This window comes from Rhinopithecus roxellana, chromosome 10 (assembly GCF_007565055.1).
Source record: "Rhinopithecus roxellana isolate Shanxi Qingling chromosome 10, ASM756505v1, whole genome shotgun sequence".
Taxonomy (NCBI): Eukaryota; Metazoa; Chordata; class Mammalia; order Primates; family Cercopithecidae; genus Rhinopithecus; species Rhinopithecus roxellana.
This window is the reverse complement of record NC_044558.1, coordinates 39,293,384-39,305,558: the sequence shown is the minus strand read 5'-3', so window position 1 is coordinate 39,305,558 and position 12,175 is coordinate 39,293,384. Positions and strand designations below refer to the sequence as shown.

Here is a 12,175-nt window from a genome sequence, read left to right as displayed (position 1 = left end):
AAAGGATAAATTCCTAAAAATATACAAACTATCAAGGCTGAGATATGAAGAAATAGGAAATATAATCACAATAATAGCAATTAAGAAGACTAAATCAATAATTGAAGACCTCCCAGCAAAGAAAACCCAAGGACCTAATGAATTTATTGGTGAATTCTATCAAACATTTGAAGGAAAACTAATGTTGATCCTTTTCAAACTCAGAATATTGAAGAGGAGAGAACACTTTCAAACTCATTTTACGAGGTCAGCATTACCCTGATATTGAAAAAAAAAAAATTACAGGCCAATATTGCTGATGAACATAATGGCAAAATACTAACGAACTGAATTCAACAGCACATTAAAAGGATTATTCACCATAATCATGAGTGATTTATACCTGGGATGCAAGGATGGTTCGACACATGCAAATCAGTAAATATGATACACCACATGAACAGAATGAACAGTAAAAATTATATAATCATCTCAACAGATTACAAAAACAATGAAATTCAACATTTTCTCAAGATAAAAACCTCAATAAATTAGTAGAAGAAATGTACCTCAACACAACAAAAAACATATATGACAAGCCCTTAACTAACATAATACTCAACAGTGTAAAGTTAAAAACTTTTCTTCTATGATCAAGAACAAAACAAGGGGCCGGGCATGGTGGCTCACGCCTGTAATCCCAGTACTTTGGGAGGCCCAGGCGGGTAGATCACGAGGTCAGGAGATCAAGACCATCCTGGCTAACATGGTGAAACCCCAGCTCTACTAAAAATACAAAAAATAAAAATAAAAATTAGCTGGGCATGGTGGCAGGCACCTGTAGTCCCAGCTACTCAGGAGACTGAGGCAGGAGAATGGCGTGAACCTGGGACGCAGAGCTTGCAGTGAGCCAAGATCACGGCACTACACTCCAGCCTGGGTGACAGAGTAAGACTCCATCTCAAAATAAAAAAAATAAAAAAGAAGACGACAAGGATGCCCATTCTTGCCACTTCCATTCCACATAGTGCTGGGAGTTCTAGCCAGAGCAATTAGGCAAGAGAAAAAAAGGCATCCACACCAAAAAGGAAGATGTCAAATTGTTCCTGTTTACAGATAACATAATCTTATATGTAGAAAACCCTTAAGACTACATTAAAAAAAACTATTAGAACCAATACATAAATTCAGTAAAGTCACTGAATACAAAATCAACATTAAAAAGTCAGTGGCATTTCTATACACTATGAACAAACAATCTGGAAAAAAATCAAATAAAAATTATATGATAGCATCAGAAAAAATTAAAAATACTTAGGAATAAATGTAACCAGAAGCTGAAAGATCTGTACATTGAAAACTGTAGAACAGGAATGAAAGAAATTGAAGAAAACAAATAAATGGAAAGATATCTAATGTTCACTGGTTGGAAGAATTAATATTGTTAAAATGTCTTTGCTACCCAAAGCAATTCACAAATTTAGTACACTTCCTATCAAAATTCCAATGGCATTTTACAGAAATAGGAAAAACAATTCTAAAATTCATATGGAACTACAAAAGACCCTGAATAGCCATAGCAACCTTGAACAAGTAAAGAAAGCTGGAGTCATCACACTACCTGGTGTCCACAAAATCTACCTGATCTTTGATAAAAAGTATGAAGAATACATGCAGGGAAAGGACAATCTCTTCAATAAATGGTGTTGGCAAAGCTGGATATCTATATGAAGAAGAATGAAATTAGTTTCTCATACGATATACAACAACCAATGCCAAATGGATTAAAGACTTAAATGTAAGACCTGAAACTGTAAAACGACAAGAAAGAACACACAGGGGAAAAGCTTCTTGACATTGGTGTGGGCAATAATTTTTTATATGATCCCAAAACCATAGGCACAAAATGCAAAAATAGACAAGTGGTATTGCATCTAACTAAAAAGACTTTGTGCAACAAAGGAACTGATTAACAGAGTGAAGAGACAACTCACAGAATGGGAGAAAATATTTGCACACTATATATCTGATAAGGGGTTAATATCAAAATTTAAGGAATTCAAACAACTCAATAGTTAAAAATTTAAAACCTTATTGAGAAATAAGCAAAATACCTGAACAGACATTTTTTAAAAGAAGACATACAAATAGTCAACATACATATTTAAAAAAAATGTGCAACATCACTAATCATCAGGGAAATGCTGATTGAAACCAGACTGAGATACCACCTCACACTTATTACAATGACTAATATCAAAAGGACAAAAGATAACAAACATTGGCAAGGATGTAGAGAAAAGGGAACCCTGCACACTGTTGGTGAAAATGTAAATTGGTATAGACGTTATAGAAAACAATATGAAACTATATTTAGAAATTAAAAATAGAACTACCAAATAATCCAGCAACCACACTTCTGAGTATATATCCACTATAACTGAAATTAGGATCTTGAAGAGATATCTGCACTCCCATGTTCACTGTAGCATTATTCTCAACAGCCAAGATATAGACTCAATCTAGGTGTCCATGGACAGATGAATGGATAATGAAAAATATATGTGTATATAATATAATATGTCATTGTGAATATATTTATTTTATATATATATAAACACAATGGAATATTATTCAGCCTTTTAAAAGAAGGAAATCCTGTCATTTGCGACAACATGGACGAACTTGGAGCACATTTGTTAAGTGAAAGAAGCCAGGTAGAGAGAGACAAATACTGCATTATCTCGACTTACATGCAGAGTCTTTAAAAATGACATTCATAGAAGCAGAGAGTAGAATTGTGGTTGCCAGGGACTGTGAAGTGGGGAAATACGGAAGTGTTAACCAAAGGGTACAAAGCTTCAGTTAGGCAGGATGAATAAGTTATGAAGATCTAACACAAAGCATGGTAATTACAGTCAATAGTACTGTGTTACATGCTAGAAATTTGCCAAGAAGTTGATCTTAAATGTTCTCACCACCAAAAAAAAGATAATTACGTAGGTGATAGACACGTTAATTAGCTTGATTGTGATTATCATTTCGAATGTATACATAAAACATCACATTGTACACTATATTTATTTATATATAACTCTTGTCAGTTATAAACAATAAAGCTGGAAAAATTAATTCCTTTCCCAGTGTTATGCAATCAGAAAATGATAGGTCAAGGTTCTTAACCCAAATAGTCTGTTTCCAGATCCAATACTCTAAGCCATCATGATACTCTTCTCCAAAAGGAGTTTTACAGCAATCTCACTGAGGAAACTAGAAATCAGCACGATACTTAGGTTCTTCATCCTACCCTAGTATATTTAAGCTGAGTGAGAGCCTGGAAATCATCTCACTGTACATCTTCACAGAGAAGAAAACTAAAGAAATTGGAGCCAGGTACAATGACTATGCCTGTAGTCCCAGCCACTCAGGAGGCTGAGGTGGAAGAATCCCGTAAGCGTAGGAGTTTGAGTCAAGCCTAGACAACAAAGTGAAACCCCATTTCTGAGAAAGAGGGAGAGATTTCCCAGTGGTAATGGAGAAGAATAGATAGATTGAGCAAAAACATTTTTGTTTTCTGAGACAGTGTCTCACTTTGTCGCCCATGCGGGAGTGCACTGGCGCGATCTCGGCTCACTGCAAGCTCTGCCTCCCAGGTTCATGGCATTCTCCTGCCTCAGCCTCCCCAGTAGCTGGGACTACAGGCACCCGCCACTACCCCTGGCTAATTTTTTAGTATTTTTAGCAGATACGGGGTTTCACCATGTTAGCCAGGATGGTCTCGATCTCCTGACCTCATGATCCACCTGCCTCGGCCTCTCAAAGTGCTGGGATTACAGGTGTGAGCCACCACGCCCAGCCAAGCAAAAACTTTTAAAGCAAATGAGGAAATATGAAAATACATAAGTAATATAAAAGAATAAATGATAAGAATATGTCGAGGGACAAGATGGCAGATAGAAAACAGGGTTAACGTGCAGCTCTCACCTGGACAAACAGAAAAATGCATGGAGACTCACACCATTAACTTTTGCTCCAAGAACCACTGCAGAAATGAACCAGGCAAACCAAAATAGTTCACAGATACATTGACAGAAGCAGAAAACCACTGCATAGTCCATGAGACAGTTGAAAAACTGGCAAGTGCTGGTATCCACGGCTGGGAAACTTGAAGACCAGTCACATCGCAGGACTCTTTGCAGATATTCCCCAGCACCAGCGCAGAGCCTGGTAGCCCCGCTGGGTGACTAGATCCAGAAAAGCAATAACAACCATTGCAGTTCAGCTCTCAGGAACCCCCATTCCTAGGGGAAGTGGAAGAGCATCACATCAAAGGATCACCCCATGGGACAAAAGAATCTGAACAGCAGGCCTTGCATTCCAGATCTTTCCATTGAAATATTCTACCCAAATGAGAAGAAACCAAAATACTAATTCCGGTAATACGACAAAACAAGGTTCTATAACACCCCAAAAAGATCACACTAGCTCCCCACCAATGGATTCAAACCAAGAAGAAATCTCTGAATTGCCAGATAAAGAATTCAAAAGCTTGATTATTAAGCTACTCAAGGAGATACTAGAGAACGGTGCAAACCAACTTAAAGAATTTTTTTTAAAAACAGGATATGTATGAAAAATTATCCAGAGAAAGAGATATCATAAAGAGAAAACAATCACAACATCTGGAAGTGAAAGACACACTTAGAGAAATACAAAATGCACTGGGAAGTTTCAACAATAGACTATAACAAGTAGAAGGGAAAACTTCAGAGCTCAAAGAAAAGGCTTTCAAATTAATCCAATCAGACAGACAAAGAAAAAAAATTTAATGAACAAAGCCTCCAAGAACTTTGAAATTATGTCCAACAGCCAAACCTAAGAATAATTGATGTTCCTGAGGAAGAAGAGAAATCTAAAACTTTGAAAAACTTATTTGAACCAATAATTGAGGGAAACTTCCCTGGCCTTGCTTCCAAATACAAGAAGCTCAAAGAACACCTGGGAAATTCATTGCAAAAACACGATCACCTAGGCACATAGTCATCAGATTTTTCTAAAGTCAATGCAAAGGAAAGAAGTTTAAGAGCTATGAGACAAAAGCATCCAATAACCTATAAAGAAAAACCTATCAGATTAACAGATTTCTCAGCAGAAACTTTACAAGTCAGAAGGCACTGGGATTCCATGATTATCCTCCTGAAGCAAAACAATTGTCAGCCAAGAATTTTCTATACAGCAAAACTAAGCTTCATAAATGAAGGAGAGATAAAGTCTTTTTCGGACAAACACTGAATTTGCCACTACCAAGCCAACACTACAAGAAATGCTATAAAACAGTTCTCAATAGTGAAATGAAACCCTGAAATACACCAAAGTAAAACCTCCTTAAAGCATAAATCTCACAGGGCCCATAAAACAATAACACAATGAAAAAGAAAAACAAGGTATTAAGGCAACAACTAACAGGACGAATAAAATAGTACCTCACATCTCAGTACAAATCCTGATGAGAGCTGACAACGTGCTAGTAGCCCTTGCTCTCGGCACCTCCTCCGCCTGGCATCCACTGTGGCAGTGCTTGAGGTGCCCTTCAGCCCGCCAGGGCACTGTGGGAGCCCCTCTCTGGGCGGGTTGAGGCCTGAGCCGGCTCCCTCTGCTTGCAGGAAGGTGTGGAGGGAGAGGCCGCGAGTGAAAACCGGGGTTGCTGGCGCGGGCGCTCGCTGGCCAGCGCGAGTTCCGGGTGGGCGTGGGCTCAGCGGGCCCGCACTCAGAGTGGCAGGCCGACCCCGCCGGCGGAGCCCGCTGGCCCTGGGCAGTGAGAGGCTTAACACCCGGGCCAGCAGCTGCAGAGTGTGCGCGGGATCCCTCAGCAGTGCGGGCCCCTCAGCGCTGCACTCCGAATTCTCACAGGGCCTCAGCTGCCTCCCCGCTTGGGCAGGGCTCAGGACCTGCAGCCCGCCATGCCTGAGCCTCTCGCCGCCCCCATGGGCTCCTGCGCGGCCCAGCCTCCCCTATGAGCGCCGCCCCCTGCGCGCCGCGGCGCGGCGCCTGGTCCCATCCATGCCCAAGGGCTGAGGAGTGCGGGTGCACCCTGTGGGACTAGCAGACAGCTCCTCCCGCGGCCCTGGCATGGGATCCTCTAGGTGAAACCAGCTGGGCACCTGAGTCTAGTGGGGACTTGGCGAACTTTTATGTCTAACTAGGGGATTGTAAATGCACCAATCAGCACCCTGTGTCTAGCTCAAGGTTTGTAAGTACACCAATTGGTACTCTGTATCTAGCTAACTTATTGGAGACTTGGAGAACTTTTCTGCCTAGCACTCTGTGTCTAGCTCAGGGATTGTAAAGGTACCAATCAGCACTCTGTCAAAGTGGACCAATCCGCTCTCTGTAAAATGAACCAATCAGCTCTCTGTAAAATGGACCAATCAGCAGGATGTGGGTGGGGCCAGATAAGGGAATAAAAGCAGGCTGTCCCAGCAAGCCAGCCAGGGGCAACCCACTGGGGTCGGGTTCCATGTGCTGGAAGCTTTGTTCTTTCACTCTTTGCAATAAATCTTACTCACTGTTTGGGTACACGCCACCTTTATGAACTGTAGCGCTCACCGCAAAGGTCTGTAGCTTCACTCCTGAGGCTAGTGAGACCATGAACCCACTGGGAGGAATGAACAACTCCAGACGGGAGGAACGAACAACCTCAGATGCGCCGCCTTAAGAGCTGTAACACTCACCATGAAGGTCTGCAGCTTCACTCCTGTCAGCGAAACCATGAACCCACCACAAGGAAGAAGCTCCAGACGCATCTGAACGTTTTAAGGAACAAACTCCAGACACACCATCTTTAAGAACTGTAACACTCACCGCGAGGGTCCGTGGCTTCATTCTTGAAGTCAGCAAGACCAAGAGGGAAGGTAAATAAACTAAAGACTCCACTGAAAAGATACAGAATGGCAGAATGAATAAAAATCCACCCACCAAGTAGCTGCTGTCTTCAAGAGTTTCACCTAACAGAAAAGGACTCTCATAAACTTAAGGAAAAAGATATTCCACGCAAATGGAAACCAGAAGTGAGCAAGAGTACCTACTCTTGTTTCAGACAAGACAGACTTTAAAGCAACAACAGTTAAAAAAAAAAAAAAATCAAGAGGGGCATTATTTAATGATAAAAGGATTAGTCCAAAAGGAAAATGTTTCACAAACCTGAATATACATGCACCTAGTACTGGAGCTCCCAATTTGATAAAAACAATTATGACTAAACCTAAGAAATAGACAGGAACACAATAATAGTGGGGACTTCAATACTGCACTGACAGTACTAGACAGGTAATCAAGACAGAAAGTCAGCAAAGAAACAGTGGGCTTAAACTATATCCTAGAACAAATGGACTTAACAGATATTTACAGAACGTTCTACCCAACAACTGCAGAATATACATTCTTTCATCAGCACATGGAACATTCTCCAAGATAGACCATATGATAGGTCACAAGTCTCAGTACATTTAAGAAAGTTAAAATTATATCAAGTATCCTCTCAGACCATGACGGAATAAAACTAGAAATTAATTCCAAATAGAACTCTCAAAATTATACAAATACATAGAAGTTAAATCTGTTCTTGAATGATCTTTGGGTCAACAATGAAATGAAGATGGAAATTTAAAAATTCTTTGAACTGAATGATAATAGTGACATAACTTATCAAAATCTCTGGCACAGAGCAAAAGCGGTGCTACAAGGAAAGTTCATGGCATTAAATGTCTACAACAGAAAGTCTGAAAGGGCAGAAATAGACAATCTAAAGTCACACCTCAAAGAACTAAACAAAAACAAACCAAACCCAAACCCAGCAGAAGAAAAAAAAAACAAAAGATCAGAGCAGAACTAAATGAAATTAACACTAAAAAAAATACAAAAGAAAAATGAAACAAAAAGCTGGTTCTTTGAAAAGATAAACAAAATTGATAGACCATTAGCAAGATTAAGAAAAGAGAGAGAAGATCCAAATAAGCTCAATTAGAAACAAAATGAGAGATATTACAATCAATACCCTAGAAATACAAAAGATCATTCAAGGCTACTATGAACACCTTTATGCACACAAACTAGAAAACACAGAGAAGATGGCTAAATTCTTGGAAATGCATCACCCTCCTAGATTAGATCAGGAAGAAACAGAAACTCTTAACACACAAATAACAAGTAGCAAGACTGAAACAGTAGTTTTTTAAATTGCCAACAAAAAGAAAGTCCAGGACCAGATGGTTTCACAGCTGGACTGAAAACTGAACTAAATGGGGAAAAGTTGAAAGCATTGTCCCCGAGAACTGGAACAAGACAAGAATGACCCAATTCACCACTTCTATTCAACATAGTACTGGAAGTCCTAGCCAGAGCAATTAGACAAGAGAAAGAAATAAAAATCATCAAACTGGTAAAGAGGAAGTAAAACTGTCACCGTTCAAGGTTGTTATGATCACATACCTAGAAAACCCTGAAGACTCATCCAAAAAGCTCCTAAATCTGATAAATAAATTCAGTAAAATTTCAGGATACAAAATCAATGTACACAAATCAGTGGCACTGCTATACACCAATAAGAACCAAGCTGAGAATCAAATCAAGAACTCAACTCCTTTTACAACACTTGAAAAAAAATAAAATAAAATGCGTAGGAATATACAGAACCAGGTGAAAAATCTCTACAAGGAAAATTACAAAACACTGCTGAAAGATATTATCGATGACACAAACAAATGGGAATACATCCCATGCTCGTGGATGGGTAGAATCAATATTGTGAAAATGACCATACTGCCAAAAGCAGTGTATTGCTTTGATGATACAAAGCATCGTATTGCGTTTGCTACAGATTCAATGCAATTCCCATCAAAGTACCATCATCATTCTTCACAGAACGAGAAAAAAACAAACATAAAATTCATTTAGAACTAAAAAAGAGCCTGCATGGTCAAAGCAAGGCTAAGCAAAAAGAACAAATCTGGAGGCATCACATTACTCAACTTCAAACTATATTAAAAGGCCATCATTACTAAAACAGCATGGTACTGGTATAAAAATACACTTAGACCAATGGAACAGAATAGAGAACCCAGAAATAAAGCCAAATACTTAGGGCCAACTGATCTTCAACAAAGCAGACAAAAACATAAAGTGGGGAAAGGACACCCTATTCAACAAGTGGTGCTGGGATAACTGGCAAGCCACACATAGAAGAATGAAATGGGATCCTCATCTCTCACTTTATACAAAAATCATCTCAAGATGGATCAAAGACTTAAATCTAAGGCCTGAAACCATAAAAATTCTAGAAGATAACATTGGGAAAACTCTTCTAGACATCTGCTTAGGCAAAGAGTTTATGATGAGGAACCCAAAAACAAATGCACCAAAAAAAAAAAAAAAAAAAAAAAATAGATGGGGCCTAATTAAACCAAACAGCTTCTGCCCAGCAAAAGAAATAATCAGCAGAGTAAACAACCCACAGAATGGGAGAAAATATTCACAAACTATGCATCCAACAAAGAACTAATATCCAGAATCTATAAGGAGCTCAAACAAATATGCAAGAAAAAAACAAATAATCACATCAAAAAGTGGGCAAAGGACATGAATAGACAATAGATATACAGTCAACATATGAAAAATACTCAACATCATTAATTATCAGGGAAATGCAAATTAAAACCAGAGTGAGCTACCACCTTACCTCTGAGAGAATGGCCATTATTTAAATACCAAAAAATAATAGATGTTGGCATGGATGTGGTGACACTTTTACATTGCTGGTGGGAATGTACACTAGAACAACCACTATGGAAAACAGCATGGAGATTCCTTAAAAAACTAAAGGTAGAACTACCGTTTGTTCCAGCAGTCCCAATACTGGGTATCTACCCAGAGGAAAAGAAGTCATTACATGAAAAAGATACGTGCATGTTTATAGCGGTATAATTCACAATTGCTAGAATATGGAATCAGCCTAAATCCCCATCAATCAATGAGTGAAAGAAGAAAATGTGGCATATATACACCATGGAATAAAAAGGAATGAAATAATCGAATTCACAGCAATGAAAGGAATTGGAGACCATTAGTCTAACTGAAGTAGCTCAGGGATGGAAAACCAAATATATGTTCTCACTTATAAGTTGGAGCTAAGCTGTGAGGACACAAAGGCATAGGAATGACATAATGGACTTTGGAAACTCGGAGGAAACAGTGGAAGGGGATGAGGGATAAAAGACTACACACTGGGTACAGTGTATACTGCTCAGGTGATGGGTGCACCAAAATCTCAGAAATTACCACTAAATAACGTATTCATGTAACCAAAAATCACCTGTTACCCAAAAACTACTGAAATAAAATTTAAAAATTTTTAAAAGAATAAATGACAAAAGACACAATCAATTTAAGCTGTCTTTCTCTTAGGCACTACTTTGTAAACCTATCCAAAAAAGCACGTGTGTGAGAATGTAATACAGTATAACCACTTTAGAAAAAAATTGGCAGTTCCTCTAAATGTTCAATATAGATATGACCCAGCAATTCCATTCCTAGGTATCTATCTACTCAAGATAATTGAAACATATATCTACCTAAAATCTTAGGCACTAATGTTTATAGCTTCTTTATTCATAATAGCCTAAAAGGAGAAACAACCTCATTTCCCATCAAATAATGAATAAACAAAATGCGGTATGTCCATATAATTGAATACTATTTGTCAATAAAAAGTAATGAAATGTTGATCCACGACATGGCTAAACCTTAGAAACAGTGTGCTAACTGAAATAGGCAGACACAAATAAACATATATTGTATGAACCCATTTATCAAATGGGTCCAAAATAGTTAAGTCTATGGAGACAGAAAGTAATTTAGTGGTTTCCAGGAGCTAGTGGCAGAGGAGGTAGGGCTAAAGAAAGAGAGCTGTAGCCAATGGATAGAAGGTTTCTTTTGGGACGATGAAAATGTTCTAAAATTAGATTATGGTGATGGTTGTGCAACTCTGTAAACATAGTAAAAACTATTGAATTGTACACTTTAAACAAGTGAATCTTATCATATATAAAGTATATATCAATAAAGCTGTTAAAAATTGCTTTAAAAAGAGCATGTTTGCTTCCTACCTTGACCAACAGGAGCCTAGCAGCAACAGCAAAGGTGTTTCATCCCTATCTTTAGCAACAGTTGCACTTTTCATCAGCCCTCTGCTAAAAGCATCATTCACCACCAGCAGAGGGAGCTAAAATGATATTGTTAACCAATCTCTGCTCCGAATCCCCCATCCTGTGAGGACAGTAAGACTATTTTCAAATTTAAAGAAAATTAGGGACAGTTGAATTTTGTCCCTACTTATTTCTACTTATCAAAAGGGTTGAAAAGTTGATGTGAATATTCATCTCTTTAAAACAAGTTCATATGGATCTGCTTACACATCACAGCTTCTTGATTGCACAATATTCTCCATAAGAATATCTAGAAATAATGTGATAGAATTTGACATTTGACCAAATCCTTTTGTTCTCTTTCCCTATCACTTGCTTTTTAGACCATCAACAAAATGCAGCAAAACAAAGAATTAACATCCTCCCCTAAAACCTAATCATTACATACATGCATCTCCCAGCTTTGCCCCTGCTCCAGGATCAACTGATTTGTGATGTCATTACAGTGCTTAGGATATTACTGCAAAATAAACATCGGCTATTTTTGTTATATCCCAGGTTGATAAAACAGCTTATGAAAGGGCATTCATTGGCAATCATTAAAAAATCAGGAAACAACAGTTGTTGGAGAGGATGTGGAGAAATAGGAACACTTTTACACTGTTGGTGGGATTGTAAACTAGTTCAACCTTTATGGAAAACAGTATGGCAATTCCTCAAGGATCTAGAACTAGATGTACACATGACCCAGCCATCCCACTACTGGGTATATACCCAAAGGATTATAAATTATTCTACTACAAAGACACATGCACACGTATGTTTATTGCAGCACTATTCACAATAGCAAAGACTTGGAATCAACCCAAATGTCCATCTGTGACAGACCGGATTAAGAAAATGTGGCACATATACACCATGGAATACTATGCAGCCATAAAAAAGGATGAGTTTGCGCCCTTTGTAGGGACATGGATGCAGCTGGAAACCATCATTCT

The 12,175-nt window shown here is 38.5% G+C and overlaps 1 pseudogene across 1 annotated transcript in view; it reads right to left on the bottom strand.

Annotated features, from left to right (window-relative positions):
- The window catches only part of LOC104668097, a 106,387-nt pseudogene extending 100,350 nt beyond the window's left edge, over positions 1-6,037 (bottom strand). Inside the window, exons 1-2 of the transcript XR_004059723.1 lie at positions 5,928-6,037; positions 5,463-5,787 (exon numbers count right to left, since the gene is read on the bottom strand). The product of XR_004059723.1 is annotated as a 60 kDa heat shock protein, mitochondrial pseudogene (transcript). The remainder of the gene's footprint in view (positions 1-5,462; positions 5,788-5,927) is intronic.
- Positions 6,038-12,175: the final 6,138 nt, after the last annotated feature.